The sequence below is a fragment of the Ammospiza nelsoni genome, chromosome Z (genome assembly GCF_027579445.1).
Source record: "Ammospiza nelsoni isolate bAmmNel1 chromosome Z, bAmmNel1.pri, whole genome shotgun sequence".
In the NCBI taxonomy this organism is placed as follows: domain Eukaryota; kingdom Metazoa; phylum Chordata; class Aves; order Passeriformes; family Passerellidae; genus Ammospiza; species Ammospiza nelsoni.
In genome coordinates this window covers 76,877,097-76,895,604 of record NC_080669.1, presented here as the reverse complement: position 1 = coordinate 76,895,604, position 18,508 = coordinate 76,877,097, and the positions used below count along the sequence as shown (strand labels likewise).

Genomic DNA, 18,508 nt, shown 5'->3' with positions numbered 1-18,508 from the left:
AAGACTGCTCCTTCATTCTTGAGTATATTTTTTCTGCATTCATCATTACCCTCATAAAAATTGCACAATTTAAATGGTCTTTTCCCTGTTTTAATTCAGCAAAGTATTTGAACATATGATGCTCTTTAAGAATACAAATAATCTCATTGAAGTCATATAACCCATAGAGAACCACAAACCTTTACCCTTAGCTGAGAATGCTATCTGCACAGAATAGTTTTTCATTTTAATATATCTTTATTACTTTTTAGCCAAGTATGCATGAGATAGCATAGATATGATGGTGTTCCTTGTGAGATTTCTAGATTGTCTTTGATTATCACATGCCAAGAATACAAACTTCCTGTAAGTATTCCTACCTGGGACCGAAGACGTTGTAAGCACACGTGCTTAAATTTGCATTGTCCCAGAAATATACCTGTAATTAATGCAGATACTGCCAATTTGCAGTGTAAATCAACTATACAGCCCAGCAGCTGTAGGGTAGATCAGGTTTTTTGTTTTGTGAAAATTCCATCCATCAAAGACTTGGTTATATAGTTGTAAAAGACTGGGTTATAAGTTATTAAACAATTCTGTATTGAAAAAGCAATAGCAGCATATAAAAAAGAAGGAATTCTTAGACAAGAACTAAGAGACCAGATAAATTTGGCAGTAAATAGTTTTTCAGATTTTTAGAACCTGATGTCAATAATGGCAGGTTTGTTTCTTTGATTAAAGACAGTCACATTTTGAAAGGAACATCTAGGGGTAGCAGATCAAAGCATCTATATGTGATATATGACTCTCAGAATAGGACCCAGTCAGCTTATCACTGCAGGCAAAAATGTTAATGTCTCTTCAGTCTACATATTTTGTGCTAACCACATCAGCACAGAAACAGATGTAACTTTGTTGTGCCTCCACAAACCATGCTAAAACCTCAACATCCTCATTTTACATGTGACAACAGACTTCATGATATGCATACAAATTCTTTTTACCAGAATCATTTCTTCACATAACATAGACAATTTGGTCAGTTTTATCCCAAATATTTTTTAAACATAAAGGGTATATATTCACACAAAAATCTGGCTTTTTACTCCATATTAAATTATTACATGAATAGAAAATAATTGTAATTTAGTTCTCTGCCTTTTGCATATTTCATAATCTTTAAATTATTTCTTTTGTTCCACATTTAGTTTCTTATTAAAAACCAGCTTTAATTACTAAGTGTTTAATTCTGACTTTGCACACTGGAGATCTCCATTACAAAATAAAAAAGGTATTATTTTCAAAAAGCCTTCCCTGCAGTTCATAAACCTGAGTGAAGGAAGAAGAAGCTTTACTACTGAAAATCATAAATTTCTATTTAGGTAAGATTTTTCAAGTATTCGTCTTTTCTCATACACTGTTCATAGATTTTACCTGTAACCCAGAATGGAACATAAAATCATTACTGATAATGTTTGAAATTAAGTGCAGATTTCAGAGCAGTGTGAAATAGTAAAAAGTGAAGTAGGTTGTGTGAAGTGTCAAGCTTCATGCAGTGGGCACTTTTCTGTGGGAAAGTAAAGGTATAATTTACAAAGCAAAGAATGTATGGCCTGAAAATTGCAATGTATTTTTTCAACAGTTATTACTTGAGTACAGCTGAGTATCACCAGAGTTATTCAAGAGATTTTGAGTTCCCAGCCCAGCTGTGACCCAGGCATGAAAGAGGTCCTTGTTTTTATGAAGAGGGAATGTTGAGTAGTTTTGCATTCAGATGTAGCAGGAGAGTTACAGTTATATCATGTTCAGCTTTCATAGCTACACTTCAAGCAGGATAGTTGAAACTAGAAAGTATTCAGAGAATAATGTCAAGGATGGTAGGAAATTATGTATAAGAAAGCATGAGGAACTTGGTCTCTTTACCAAAGGAAAATGTAATGGGGTTTCAAAAATCATTTTTACAAGAATCCATCTTCATTCTGGTAGACACCATGTAGATTCAATTGCTGGAACCCTTGGCTTCAAAATAACAAGCAGATTTTTAATAGGGAAGTGGATAAACTGTTGAAGCAACAATGGGCTAAATGAGCTAATTTTCTCATCAGAGAGTTGTAAAATCCAGATAGATAATTCTTTTAGACACAGTTTGTGACAGGAACTAAAAAAAGAAATAATTATCTATTTGATATTAACACACAGAGTTCAAAAACTGAACCTGAAAGACTAGTCTGGCTTTCAGTTAATTGTAGGCAACATGCTCAATCCTGTTTTCACAGTGTCCTGTCTTTTAATGTTTCATTTACTCCTTAATTTCACTTATATCAGGTATTCTTGTCTATGCTGCATGGAAAATGCCTTGGATGGTTTGTTTTAGAAAAGATGTAATGAAGCTTATGTTATCAATACTTTCATAATAATTTTTTTATCCCTGCAAATTAAAATTTTTAATCCCTGCAAAATCTTCTTTCAAAAAAGCTACAAACCAAAAGGTGTTGCTGAATTAAGATGTTTTCTATACTTATATTAATTTGCATAAAATCTCCCAGCATAAATCAATCTCAACATTTCATTCTGTACAGAACTCAGGCTCCATATTAATCTTTCAGGGCTATGATCCATTCCTTTATATAAGTAGAATACCTCCATATTTGTTCCTCAGAAAACAGTTTCTTACAGGAAGATTCAAACTTTTGCAATACCCAAAACACCTTAAAAGACAGTTATGTTTTGTTTTGTTAATTTGCTTTAAATGGCTGAGTGATGTCACACTGTTGCCATAATAGCAAGAAAAGTTCCTCCATCTGCTCTGTGGTCCTTACCTAAAAATTTCCACTGAGCATGAGGTTCAGACATGCCTTCTTTTTTTATTCTTCATAAGTGAAGCCAGCTGTTTTGTTAAAAGCCTCTTAGCTCTGCTGAAGTTTCTAAGTGGGTAGACAGCTTAAGAGAAGCTCTCCAAACCTTTGAAAAAACACACTGATAAATGCAATCTGAAAATCAAGCACACTACACAAACTTCTTTGCAATGTTATGGTTATGAAATTAAAGCAACATCAATCAGAAAATTTCAGAAGTTGTAGTATTGTTCACTTTATCAGTAGAAATTAACTGGGTTGATACTGCTTTTTTTGTCTTCAATAAATTTTATAACAAATATGTTTATTTGTAAGTAAAAAAGCATTTTAATTTAACTCCCAGTTTTATAAAATATCCTTGGCAGTGGGAAAAAAAAAAAACCCAACCATTTTCTTTAAAGTTTATTTTAGATAAACTGTGTCATGAAAATTCTGCAGATCAACATCTCATTGTAGAAGATCCCTGGAAATTCAAGAATTGAGGTGCAAAAGGTTGCCCCTCTGGGAAGTGTAGCTACTCATAATGATAATTGCTGAGGAGCATCTGTGCTGAAAAGAACCTGGGGGTGTCGGTGGACAACAAGCTGAACATGGTGTGCCCTGGCAGCAAGAGCAGTTTTGGCATGTGTTAACAGGAACACAGCTTGCAGTAGATGGAGAAAAGTCATTGCCCTCAAGCAAGTAGCACTCATCATGTTTACAGTGATGACTACAGTTCTGGACCTCACAATACCAGGAAGGCATCAACACTCACATTTAGGGTTCTTCTTACTTGCATCAAGACTTCAGGACTTCTCAAATTCTTGGCCTCAGGGGCATTGCTTTGGACACCCTTACACTTCATAGCAGCAGTGTTGGCTTGATAAGCTTCCAGCTCATGACCCTGCTACATTAACATAACAAAAGTGGTTGTCTGTATTTCTTGGAAAATTTGTACTTATCTTGAGCTGTGAATGTTGTACCTGTTAATTAAAAATTAGCAGCAGTACCTGGCAGGAAGAAGGAGTGTGCCCACACATGAGATTAATGGTTTAAATTAGGCAAAACCTTCACTTTTCCTCATTTTTCTCATGACAGATGTTCACCTTCTCTTTATTTCCAATACATGTGTGTGTCTATATATATATATCTATGTGTATATATATTTATAAATATATATATAGCCACATATGTATACCTGTGCACATCTACATGTACACATGTCTATGCATATGTACACATATACACATACATATATACATAGAGAAAGCTAAATCTTTTCTTGCTTAATTAGAGATAGGATTGATACCTTATGTTTTAGCTTTTATATTTTTCAGATTCTGTGGTGCTTTAGTGTGTAATTCTGAGCTTCATATTAGGGGACAGTAAGCTCTCTTCACATTGGAGGGAGACAAAACAATTTCTTTTCTAGCTTGGGACCAAGGACAACTGATAGAAATTTCAGGCCTAAGAGCATAAACAACAGTGCACTGAAGAGAGAAAACAAAAAGGGTGGGACTTCTTAAGCTAAAGCTATAACTGGACAATTAACTCCAATATGCAAATGGATCAGAACATATAAAAGTGAGAGACCTCATGATCAGTCATCCATTTTGTGACATCTTGGGTATAGCCCTGGCTGGGCTCTTGGACTGCCCAAGATGGATCCATTAAGGCCTTTTCATGATTACCTACTTTATTCTTGAACTCTGTCTAGCTTCTGTTTTAGGCCTAGCCTTCTTAAGGCATCAGTTTGACATTTTCATGTGAGGAAGTTTAATTTCATCCTGGTTAACCATGAATTGCTGTTTTTCCAGCAAATGACATCCAGTCCTCAAGACAGTTTTGTAAATTAATTTTTTAATGTGCAAAGTTATAACTGTTGAACTCAAAATCTGATCCACTGCAGAACTTCACATATACTGTAGCTCTGATAAAGTTTAGGAGAAGGTCTTAATCTTAGTTCATCCTGTGGAAAAGTTACTACTTTTAGATAAATAATATTTAGTTATGTCAGTGTAGGATTTTCACTGGGCATTTTTAGTTTGTTAATGGAAATAACAGCATGTACAAAAATCAAATTAGTATTTCTAGTATTTTAAAAACTACATGTGCTGAAATCTCTTGGAATTCAAGGTTCAATATACTCAAGCCTCAATTAACATGAAAACATCTTTATAATACCATAACAGCTGACACTCAGATGGTATATGTTGCATTTGATTTAGATCATGTTTTCCTCCTTAACCTCATAATGATTACTAGTGATACGATGAAACGAGGATGTTTTTAAACTGGACATGTCATTTACATTGTTTGTAGGAGGATGCCTAAAAGAGAAGAAGATCTTGTGGTTAGAGTTCTGCAGTGAGGTTATGTCTAACAGAATATCCTGAGTTGGAAGGGATCCACAGGAATCATTAAAGTCTGACTCCTGGCCCTGCACAGCACACCCCAAAAATCATCCCATGTGCCTGAGAACATTTTCCAAATGCTTCTTGAGCTCTGTCAGGCTGGTGCTGTGAGCACTGCCCTGGGGAGCCTGTTCCAGTGCCCAACCACCCTCTGGGTGAAGAACTTTCTCCTGATATCCGGCCTAAACCTCCCCTGACACAGCTTCAGGCCATTCCCTCAGTTCTGTCACTGTCACCCCAGAGCAGGGATCAGGGCCTGCCCTTTGCTTCCACTTGTGAGGGTGTTGTAACTGCAGAGAGGCCTCCCATCAATCTCAGCTGCTCCTCACACAGCTTCCCTTCCAGACCCTTCATCATCCTTCTGGCTGTCATTTGGAGGCTCTCTAATGGCTTAATGTCCTTTATATACGGTGGCACCCTATCACTCGAGGTGAGGCCGCCCCAGCTCAGAGCAGAGCAGGACAATCCCCTCCCTTGCCCGGCTGGTGATGCTGTGCCTGATGCCCCCAGGGCAGGGCCGGCCCTCCTGGCTGCCAGGGCACTGCTGGCTCGTATTCAACTTGGCCATCAACCAGGAGCCCCAGCTGTCCTTCTACAGTGCTGTTTTTCAGCCTCTCATTCCCCAGTCTGTCTGTACATCCAGGGCTGCCCCATCCCAGATGCAGAATCCGACACTTCCCCTTGCTGAACTCCATGTGGTTGGAGGTTGCACATCTCTCTGATTTGTTGAGGTTTCTCTGCAAGGCCTCTGCCTTCGAGGGAGTCAACAACTCCTCCCAGTTTTGCGTCATTTGCAAACTTACTTAATATTCCTTTGAGTCCTGTATTCAATTAATTTATGGAGATGTTGAAGAGAACTGGACCTAAGATGAAGCCAATTCAAGTGCAATGTAATATGGAGGTGTCACAACTGGCTACAGCTTATTGACCTAGTTTAGACATGTAATCTTGCTAAAACAATCAAAGGCTAGCAATTTTTCTGCAGTATACATACATGCTTAGGAGAAAAAATACAGTTTTCAAAAAAAATGCCCTTTTCCTTCTCTGCCACTGGCAAATGAAGGAGGAGATAGAAGGTTTCAGCTTCTTTTTCAAAGGATCTCAAAGAATCTGTAGAAGCTTATTTTCCTAATTTTCAGAGAATAACATTAACTTCTTCACATTTTATGCTTAACACTCTTATCAACAATTGGCTTTTACTCTAAAAGAAATATATCTGCAGTACCTCAGTCTATTTGGCTTTTTTCCTCCCCCATGACTTCCTTTAAAACCGGTTGAATTTCATGAGAACTCTGAAGCTTGTCCCATGGCATATTTTCACCTCTGATTGTCTGAATTATACAGGCTACTCGACAATCAGCACAGCTTTATTTTTTCCCTAAGCAAACTACTCTAGTTTTAATTGATCTTTCTTCAATCTTGTTCTAAGGAAAAGAAGAAAAATCTCTGTTAATTAATTCTTCTCATGCTCAACTGTAAACCCAAATATTTAAAATGCAAGACTCCATAAAAGATCCAAAATTGAGCAAATGAAGGGCTAGGGTGGCTTCTCAGAAACAGATGAATTAGAAGTAAGACACAGGTTTCCTCTTCTCTACCACTACCCACATCTGAACATACAAACAACAAAAACAATGGTAAGGTAAGGAACAAAATGAGGACAAACTCAAAAAAGAGAAAAAAAAACGTGCTGGTACACAGATAAAATCAAAGACTGTTTCCTATCAAGAGTTTGTTTTGGAGTATTTATACTCATAAGTTGAATTTTTCTCTCTACTGAAATCAGTGGACTGAAATCAGAAGTTTAATTCTGATTTCAAACTAAACTGTGTTTACATATGGAGATTCACCTTTGACTGCAAGAAACTTCATCCCAAAACTCTCAACCAAAAACCCACTCTTGGCAGTTTTTAGTAAAGTGTTAATTTATAATTGCAAGAGAATATGAGAAAGAGCACACAAAACATCAGATATTGATTTATTTTCACACTCCAGTTCTAGAAAACCTTCCACTTTTGTTCAGGTTGAATTCTAACTCCACGGTTCAGTGACTTTGTTATACTTTTTGTTCTAAGCTGAAAAGTCTTCTTTCTTTTGGCAGCTAGATAAAATGACCACATGTTTTCTTAATTGTTATTTTATGGAGGAAAAAAAAAAAAGAGTTCTGATGCTGCTTCCCATAAGTCTGTATGGATTTTTCTCTGCATTAATGAGTTCACATTCTGGAATCAGGCATCCCAGGTATCTGGTCAGACTTCATAGCCATTAGCAATTTTTCTCCCATCTTTTATTCTGTCTCCGCAGTAAGTAGCTAACAAAGATTTCTGATGTGTTTTTAAAGTAAAAAAGGCCAATTTCAAGCGAATATGTTGCAAAGGTTAAAAAATGCCCTTAGAAAATTAATAATTGCAGAATATGGATACAATTTGCTTTAAAATGTCCTACTGGCAGCAGTTATCCTCTGCTTGGACTGAGGAGGATTCAGGGAAAGTGCCATTTTGGGTATTTATGTTGTACCATATGTTCCTTCATTGATTAATGCCTGTCTAATACAACTAGAATAAGATTGATGAAGCATCTCACAGCTGCAGCTTAACTCCACTAATTCACAATGGAGACTTTTGATGCTGACACACACAAGTCTAGTTTATAAATACTAATGTATTTATAGGAATGTATTTTGAGATCATTATTCAGTACAGAACATTTGAAGGCAAACTATTTAATGTTTAATTCTTTGTTGGACAGTTTTACAGCTGATCTTGATTGCATTAATGTTCTTGGAAGCTTAGTTATGAAACAGAGCTCATATCTATGTTAGATTATATATGTTCATAAGTGGTCTAAGCACTGTCAGAGTGGAACAAGAGGCTAAGTGGTTAAATGGAGTTAGGCATTGTAAATTGGGTTTTCAGATCGATTCACTTGTCCTTTTTGATCTACAGGTAAGTGCCAATACCAGTTCTGAACCTGCTCTATATTTAGAACTGCAAACTCAACTCTCATAACAAATCAATACATTAAATCAAGTAGAACTAGATTTATTTTTTTTTTTTGGGGCAGTAGTTGCACAGTATTTTAGGAATATTTTGTCAGAGATTTTCAATATAACATTTTGCATTGATGTTTTAATGGAGGTAGCTCTGTTAAACTACTGCTCTTGAAAAGGCTATTAAGCACAACTGAGAGTAGCATTCACATTGCAGAGGCCAGGCAGATTTTGGGGATGACTGGCTAAAAGTTTTGCAAATTCTATTGCAGTGAAAGGTTTTGCACATCAGATACTTTAGTTTCATGTAAGGAGGGTCACATTTTCTGTAGTGAAGTGCATTCCTCTGTTTCTATGTGTCAGCATTATTGATAGGGAATTTATACTGTTAAGCAGCAGCTGTAAGATAATAAATCATTCTTATTCTAGTAGAATTGTATCATTAAAGAGGTAGTAATCAATGAAAAAATGTAAATACCCAGTAAGTACAGACTGCAAACAGATGATTGAAGGAAAAGCAGGTGTAAGGATTTAGTGAGGGAAGAATCTGTGTAACTAAAAGGAAAATGTCAATAAATGTTATCTATTGCTTCTCCTTAGCCAAAGAATGCATGGACATGAAAAAAATAACACTTAGAAAGACTGGTATACTTTTGTGGAATTAATTAAGAAGGAAATGAAAGTTTTATTGCTGTGGTTTCTTTCTGTGCAGAGAATATATTGTAGAATTTCCTGGAGGATATTCACCTGTCTGATAAAGCAACTGTATTCACACAGACATACAGTTGAAATGAACAGGTAAATGGTATTGGAGCAAGAGATACATAATGACATTTCTGAGGAAAGATATTTGGCATATGTTTTGTCACTTCTGTTTATAAGAGCCAAATGTGGTATGCTGACCTGAAAGAGAAGATGATGTACTCCCACATCGCTCTGGATTTCTCAGTTACTGTTTTGAAAGGTTTTGCATCTCCTGCTCTAGAGCCACATTTCACTAAGCAGGACACTGTGAGCTGACCTAATTTGACTGAGTAGGCCCCTCTTCTAACAAACTCACCAGCATAAGCTGACCTAAATTACTGTGTTACTGTGGTTAAAAGGTCCCTGCTTTAAATTGATTGTCATGTTTATTTAAAAGTGAAGGGCTTTGCAAACTTTTCAGATAGACAAAACAAATGAAATTACTGTCTCACCAATTGCTCTAGCAGCAGCAACTCAGATATAATCATTTACATAGATGAGTTTAACCCATGTTTTAAATATTGAAACAGTGAATATCATCAGGAAACTCCGTATCAGGTCAGTATTCTTCCTCCTGTCTGAATAGATAGCAAAGACACACATTGTCACAGCAGTGCAGCACTGGAGGGTTTCTTCATCCTCCTTGTCAAAGCATTGTGTGGTTTTGAAATGCAAAATCAACAGCATTAATCAGTAACTTTTCTCTTTTTCCACACAGATTCCTGTCTCTGTGTAGTCAGAAAGGGGAAGCATCTCTCTGCCTCTTCAGAGGGTCTGTGACTGAGGATTGGAGAGGGCCTGAAGTTGGTCCAGTTAACCTCTTCTGTTAAAAATGTTTTTTTAAAAGTGGTAGTGGCATTGTAGTGGGAAGCTATGATTTTCTTCTTTTCAGTTCTGTAGAAGGGCAAGGAAGGATTAAGGAAGGGAGGGAATGAGTTAAGGAAAGGAATGGTTAAGGAAAGGAAAGCAAGGGTTGAGGAAGGAGATGGGAAGGGTTAAGAAAAGGAAAGGAAGGGAAGGGTTAAGGAAAGAAATTATTAAGGAAAGGAAGGCAAGGGCTGAGGAAGGCACAGGAAGAGAAGGGTTAAGCAAGGGAAAGGAAAGGTTAAAGAAGGGGAAGGGAGAAGGACTGTGCATCTTGCCAAGCATTAGATTTTTCCATTATCACCTGTGAGAAGTGAAACTTCTTCAAAAGACAGAGATTTTCTTATGCAATTAGGTAACTGCAGAGTGCTGATCTATGAGAAACGTGCAGACCACAATCATTCATTCCCAACACGTACAGCCAGCAGCAGGTTGCTTGCACGCTAGTGGCTCATTAGATAAAACATTCTAGCACATAGACCACAGGCAAAAGTGTCACGTCGCACCCACACCTATATGAACCACTTCTGCTTCTTTAGGGTAAATAAAAAAACATAGCTAGGCAAATGTTTCTTTTCAGAAATACTTTTGTTTATTTTTGCACAACAAAACAGTCTATTGGGTAATGTGTTTAAATGAAGACATGGAATAAAACAAGCTAGCAGGAGATTCTGTATCTCTTTCAGTATGGGAAACCTAGCAAGACATCTGAGTTTCTTTTTGGGTAAAAATCTGGAGCTCACTAAAATAGCAGTCACAGACTGCCCTTTCAAATGTAGTAAATTCTTGCAGCAGATTTGGAGGCACTAGATTTTTGTGGTTTTACGATAGATGGAAGCCTTTTAGAGTAAATTGCCTGACAAGCATCATTAGCAGAGCCATCAAATTCATCACTGTTTGTAGTTATTGAAATTATTATTTTCAAATATTTTTTTGGAAAAAAAACAACACTTGGCTCCTTTCATCTTTGCCAGGCCTTCATAAACTGATCCAGAGATGTGGCAATGTACTCATGACTCATAAATCTAATTTAGCTTTTGGAAGACGAATTTTAAGTTTGTATGTATCAGTCCTACATATTTTTAGTAATTTGCGTGGGTAATGCAGTTGTTTGTAACAACTAAATTAGAGATCAATTTTCAAGTGCTTATATAAGAATAATACTCCTCATAAAAGTATTTGTTAATATTAGTTGAAGACAGAAGAAGAAAGCTACATGGATTGGGTGCTGGAAGCTATCTTTGCCTCGCTGCTGCCTATGATAAAATCCCTTGCACAGGAAGTCACCCCCTTGCTGCCCCGTTCCACTGCCCCCGAGCACAGGAAGCAACATTTGTGGACCTGGATCGACAACAAATCAGATATCAAGTGTGTTTCTCTTTCCAAAATCTCTGTTATGTAGACTTCCACCCCAACTAAATAATAAGTTCAATCCAAACGAATTTGTTTCACTCTCCTCAGTCCTCAGTGCAGATATGTTTTCAGTTTCTAGCTCATGTTGAACCCTCTGCTTCATCAGCTGCCTAGTTTTACCTTGAAACAGAAAAATTCAGTGCACATGAAAGGCTGGTCATTTTTATATTAGTAAGAGCATTATAATAGTATTCAGGATTATAATAAGCTTTTCAGGCACTAAGTATTGGCCCCACTACATAAACAGGAAAGCATAGTTTTTGATAACTTCCTATCTGAATACCATTTTCTCGTTTGTATGTGCATATGAGTCAATTGTCAGGAAACTTCTAGATTCTGCATTTGTTTTTACAATACCACTTCTGTGACAGCATAAACCTCTGTTAGATAGCAAAGGTGCCTGGGGTAGATAGAGTGCACCTATGTGGGACCCAAAGCTGTGTATTTGTGGCAGAGAAAGAGTATGGCCAAGTGCTGTTCTGATTCACAGTACATTTTCCACACTACACTGCCTGTTGCTGGGCTTGGGTACATAGTGAAATCCAGAGCTCTCATCATGGTTTTAGTTGTGTGAGCAATTTCAGAGAAAATAAAGTGAAACTGATGTAAAAGTGCAAATGAAAAGTTCTCATGATCATGAAAGCACTTTTTTTTTGTATAGTCTTTCTGTGGTTTCAGAAAGGAGCAGAAGGAAGGATTTCTTATTGTTATTACTTTCTAAGTAATAGACTTTCCTAAATGCTGTTTGACAGCTACCATGACTTCACTGGAAATGCATATTTATTCATGTAGTGCCTCTGGCTACTAATTACTGCTAAGATTGTCATCATTAAGTCTCTATAGCACAGGAGTACAAAGTATTCCAAACCATGTGGTTCTGTTTAAATAGTGCCCTTTCCAATCTGGTTGCCTAACCAACAATTCTCAATTCCTCTTTCAAATTTTTCATCCTTTTCAGGTACTTGATTGACTTTGATAGACAAGTAGACCAAAAAAGAAAAAAAGGTTGCTAAATGATCAGGATGCTGGCAGGATTCATAGTTCACATTGCAGAGTGTGTTTCTTCTCTGTGAAATGAAGTTTGTGTTTACTTATCTTAAAAACCAAGATTTTGTGGGGTTTGTTATCAATAGCTCCAATCATTGTGCTGTAAGTAGCTTGAATCCACTCTGTTTTTTCAATGTGTGCTTGTGATGGTGTCTACATCCTCTCTGCTGTGAGGCTGAAGGTAACTGCATCAGACTGCAGAGAGAAATCCTTGTGCACAGCCTAAGCCATGAGTGAGTCAACATTAAATGGGCATTTCTCAGAAATATTTTACATACATTTTCCCTTAACTGCTGAATGATAATGCACAGTATTCAATAAAACTGCCCCATGTACCCCCACAGTTCGGCAACAGGGCTGTGAAATACAAGGAATATTATTCTGTGTAAGAAACCATGAACAATTCTTCTCAAAATAGTTCCTAAAATTCAGGGACAGAAATCCATTTCTAGTTACTCAAATAATGGTCAAATACATTACTCAAGTACATTGTTACAGATAAATGTAAGGTGTTGATCATCTGTGAAAATCAAGATAAACTTTTGGTAACAAAATATTTATCATGGGAGTTTTGAAAGCTTGCTATGAAAGCACAAATCCCACTGAAATTGTTTTCCTCCCTCTCTTTTATTTTATTACTTTGAAAATATTTTACTTGAGCAGTAGTTAAACTGGATAATACCACTTGGAACTTTTTCCCTTAATAATCAGAAAGCTGAGAAACGTAAATGTAACAGCTGAGAAAGTGCAAAGCTGTGATTCCAGTCCATTTGCAACTCCCTTTTCCCTGCAAAGTTCACTTCACATAAGAATTCACAAATGGTGAGTGCTTTAGCATGCAAAAAAGGGTATTGACAGGAGAAGCCAATTAGAGAAACATTGGCAAGCACTAAAAATGTTCACTGGAAAGTGAAATGGAGTTTCTACAGAGAATTACAACCTTACCCTGTAGAAATTACAACAGATGTATCTGTGGTGGTGGAAGATCTCACTACACACTCCTGATTCTCAATTTTTAGAGCAGCCAACAGTTAAAATGTCTGGTTTTCCTCCAAGTGTGGTTGAGTCCATGGAGGATGGTTTATTAAAATTTACTGGATCTGAAAGATTTAAGGAAGGGAATGCAAATGCTGAAGTTGGCCTCAGTTTGCTCAAGTGAAGGTCCGGTCACCCTGCACAGTTTCTGGGAAGGAGGGATGGCATTTTTCATGATGTATGCCTGGAGGTATTTAAGAGACATACATGTGGATTGTAGTAATATAGTTTTGTGGTGGGCTTGGCAGTGCTGCACTGGTGGTTGCATTTGATCCTGGAGGCCTTCTCCAAAATAAAGCATTCTGGATTCTGTAATTCTGTGGTTCTATGATTCTGTGACGTGGGGAAATGTTTGAACGCTGATATTATACTCTAGTTATTTAGTTTAGTGTACTGCTACCAGAGCAGGTTGCAAGCCACAAGGCACTATCACCTTGCCTTCTGGCTTGCCTTCGTCTCAGCAGTCCTGTGTCTCACCTGGCCTTTCCTACTCCTCACAGGAGCAGGAACCTGCTCTCTTCTATGCCCAGATGCAGTTTGGGTCCTTCACTGCAATGCTTGGCCCCTCCAGCCAGCTGAGCTGGAGAGTGGAGAGCTGAGACCCCAGAGCATCAGCTCCTCAACCCTTCCACAGTTTTCACCACTGTCTCCTTGAGAAAAGAGGTATGCACTTCATGATATGCTTTTCTACTTGATCACAGAGAGATATTAACAGTATCATTGCCCCATCCCTGAGTCAAGGGCCATCCTTTCCTACTGTACCTGCCCTTAGTACCTCACTGATCACTTGAATCTTGGGTTCTAACAAGTGTGCATTTCAGTAGCTGCTGAAAAGCAGCTGCAAGCTGCAAGCTGCAAGCTGTTGTGGCGTGGTTTTTCTCTTTGGCTGCTCAATATTAGAAATTTTATTTCACTCCCTAGATTTTCCCCCCCTTTTTTTTTTTTCCTTTACAAGGTGAGCTGATTTGGCACAGGCTTAGTTCAGCAGAATATTTTGGCCATGAGCAGAAACACCTTAACCTCAAGGCTCCATGGCAGTCATGCTTCAGCTGCTCTGAGGCCAGACTTGTGTTTGCCTTCAAAAGTGAAAGCAGGGGAGGTAGGTGTGTTTCTATGTTCAAACAAACAAACCTCAGGCCAAGGTCACTGAAAGGTGGGGCAGCCTGCATAACCAGCAAACAATCCATGTTTATTGCTTTTACTGACATTGCTTCCTTTTCATGAGGAACAGGCTCATATGACTGATCAATTTCTGACTTAGTTTTTACATTTTCCTTGGCTTTTAAGGCATTTAAACCACTGTGAAGTGAAAACTTCAAGTTGAAAACTGTGTCACATACAAAACTCAGTGTCATTTCTGCAAGTCAGACAGCAGTATCTGATTTTAATTTGTGCCATGGTAGACAGTAAGAACCAGCATATGTTTTTGTCTTCCTTGTATTCATTATAGTGGAGAGAAAGCAGCTTTGTGTAGTGACAGAAAATTGTGGCAAACAGTGCGAAAGAGAGAGTACATGCAAGGATGGAAGGGGAACTGCCCGGCCCCTCTGAGGGTCTGCAGTGGCTGGCTCCTCCTGCAGCAAATGCACCTCTGCTGACTCCAAAGAGATCTTGCCAGCAAAGTTAATATTTGCATCAACTTGTTGGACAGTCACTAGTGAGGTTTCCCAAGGCTCAGTACTGGGCCCAGGCCTGTTCAGTACCTTTATCAAAGATCTCAATGAGGGAATCAAGTGCCCCCTCAGGCAGTTTGCAGATGGCTCCAAGCTGGGTGTGAGTGTTGATCCACTGGAGGGCAGGGGGGCTCTGCAGAGGGATCTGCACAGGCTGGATCCACGGGCCAGGGCCAGTTGTGTGAGGTTCAACCAGGCCAAGTGCTGGCTCCTGTCCCTGGGTCACAGCAGCCCCTGCAGCTCCAGCTGGGACAGTGGCTGGAAAGCTGCTGAGTGGGAAAGGCCCTGGGGGTGCTGGTCAGCAGTGGCTGAACATGAGCTGGGGGTGCCCAGGGGGCCAAGGAGGCCAAGGACATCCTGAAAGTATCAGCAATGGTGTGGGCAGCAGGAGCAGGGCAGTGACTGCCCCTCTGTGCTGGGTGCTGGTGAGGCCACACACTGAACACCATGTCCAGATGAGCCCCTCACAGCAAGGAAGACATTGAGGTGCTGGAGAAAGATCTGGAGCACAAGTCCTGTGAGGAGCAGCTGAGAGAGCTGGAGATGTTTATCCTGAAGAAAAGGAGTCTCGGGGGAGATCTTATCACCTTCTACCACTCCCTGAAAGGAGGGTGTAGCTAGGCGAGGATCAGCCCCAAAAACCAGAGAAAATGGCCTCAAGCTGTGCCAGGGGAGGCTCAGGTTGGCTATCAGGAATAATTTTTTCATGGAAAGGGTGGTTAAGCATTGGAATGGGGTGTCCAGGGCAGTGATGGAGTCAACATAGTGGAGGTGTGCAAGAAACAAATTGAGGTGGTACTTGGTGCTATGGTTTATGGTCTTATGGCATGAGAGTGGTTCGGCCAAAGATTGGGGTCAGTGACCTTGGAGGTCTTTTCCAACCTTAATGATTCTGTGATTCTATAATATTGCTCAGTAAGGTGAACAGCAAACAAAAAGCTCCTTCTTGGCCTATGCTCTACCCACAGCAAGGAACAAGCCCTGTGATGCTGCAGGTGGGATCTTCCCTTAATTTACAGGAAGCCAGAGCTTCAGGGCTGGTATATTCTGCACCATGCCTCTGTGCAAAGACCCGAAAACTGGTCAGGCCTTTTGTGCTCCTTCTCTTTGGGACACAGGCATTCCTGTGATGATGACACTGCACAGCTCCTGACAGACCTCTCCACAAGCACCATGATGGTCACCCATCAGAAGTTGTAAGATGGGTAGGATGTCCCACTTCAGGCCAAATTATCCTGCATTTGCTGCCCCTGCAGGCACTGAGAGCTGTTTTACACCACAATTTTTAACTCTCCTTTCAATTTTGTTCTTCTACTCTCCCTGCATAGGCAAGATAGCTCTTAAACTATAGTGCTAGAATTATAAAGAATAATGACCCTTTCTTTGCTCATCAGAACCACTCTGGCTAATGTGTTCCCTAATGACACAATTTTTAACTGCGGTTATGTCTGTTCAGCCTATGCTGGACACCTCAGATAGGCAGACTGAGCAGCTGGAAGGCTGACTGCAGCTTGTAGGGAAGATATGTGAGCAAGGCAATAACAGCCCATGGAATTAAACAATTAGTGTCCTGAATGGGCCGGACTAAAATAGGTGTGCTAAGCAGCAGCCTCACATTCCCAGAAGTCAGATTATGTATGTCATCTGATCAATGTCTGCACTCTCTCAGCCCTTTTATTAGATAAAGCTCTGAGTTCATGGGGCTAATGATTCCAAAATGAAGTTAGGAAAGGCTGTGGACACGTAATTCAACAGGTGTTGCCAGTAAATGCAGAATGAGTGTACAAGCACTAGAATGTGGAGAACTGCAGTGGCAAAAATATCCCTTCACACAAGGATTAGTGAGACTCTTACTGAGAGTATTGTGTCTGGCTCTGGGCACTTCAGCAAAAAGCTGAAGGAAAATTTGGTATCAGGAAGACCTGCTTTACTGAGTAAGACATTTAAAGCCTTACAGTTTAGTTTACGTGTTCAAAAACATGATAATTTGATAAACGATAAAATGATAATTTGGTTGTTGACTGCAATTACCTGTGTAAGTAGGGATTTCTGACAATTTGTTTTTATAAATCAAAACAGGCAAAGTCTGCTGTCTGAAAGTTGCTTAGGCAAATTTACAGGTGCGCATTGATTCCTCTTTCAGATCTTGAGAAGAAGCAATGTAACAACTCAGGTATCACAATTAGAACTGATAAAGAGAAGGTGATATTCTTTGGACAGTGCTGTACTGCAGGGCAGTCTGTTGTACCTTGGAGAGCCCCAGGTTACACTCAGAGCACCCAGAGGAGCCCAGCTTGTCTGGATCCAGGCAGTGAGCAGCAGTGGCGATGGAGCTGTGCTGACACAGAGTGCTCTGAGCCCACTCTCAGCACAGTATGTTAGGGCCACCAGAGCTGTGTGCTAATAATGCTGTTTAGCAACTAGCTTCCATACCTACAGGGGTACAGAACCTGAGGTGCTGTCTGTACCACCAACCTTCCTTGGACTAAGAATATTCCTGGGCCAGTTTACACACTGCATTAAAAGCTCAGCATATCTGGGAGCAGGTTTTATGGTTTTACCATTCACTCAATTCTTCCATTCAGATAATATGAAATTCTCACTGAATCGTGTTATATTCTTTCTTACATTTTCTACATTGCTGTGGTGAAATTCCTTGAATATCTTTCAATATTTTCTGACATACTTTGTTGTGAAGCAAAGGCTGGAAAGTCTTGTTAGTCCCATATGACTACACAGTAAAGACTCACTGTCACAGGAATCACTCATAAAGAATTGCCATGTAGATGTTAATAATAATAATAAAATAGTGAGAATGAGAATAATAATGATGAGAATGATGATGATGACAATTATGATGATGGTAATATTATTATTAATAATAATAATAAAATGTCAAACAGTGTTCTGCTGTGCTAAGTAGACCTGTTGGACCCCACAGATGAAGATCCCTGTTGAGCAGACACTGTGCTCTAGATTTTGGTCCTAGGTCACTTTTCTTTTTTTTTTTATATCATTAACATAGGCCACTTTAATCCCCTAGAGAAAGAAGGACTAATCATCCTTGGTTTGGGGCTTTTGCCTGCTTTGATCTGCTTGGGGGAGGAGACAGTTAAAAATGAAACAAGAAATATGAAGCAATTAAGAATGTGTCCTTGGAGATTAGGGAGGTATCCAGCAGGTCTACATTTTCCCTGTGACTCATCACATTTTTTTTCAGTGGCTGAATAAAATTCTTTGTTCCCTGCTGTGGCAGAAGCAGGGCAAAGCACTGCCTGCTGGCCTTGTGGTGGTGGTTGTGACACTTGTGACAGCCTGCCTTGGGGGATGTGGCAAGAGCAGTTCTGTCCCTGAGCTTGACTGAAGAGAAATGTGGAGCATGAGGAGCAGGGAGGGATGGGAGGAACAGAAGTGAGACAGCAAATGGGTATTTTGCAGCAGGAATGTGGACAGCCAAAGGCAGCCAGGAGCAGGTTTTAACAGAGACTAACAGAAAGAGGCTTCCCAAAGGGCATG

At 39.3% G+C, this 18,508-nt stretch overlaps 1 protein-coding gene across 1 annotated transcript in view; it reads left to right on the top strand.

Annotated features, from left to right (window-relative positions):
- SPEF2 (sperm flagellar 2) overlaps positions 1 to 18,508 on the top strand; it is a 126,987-nt gene that overhangs the window by 75,074 nt on the left and 33,405 nt on the right. The gene's annotated exons all lie outside the window — the stretch shown is intronic.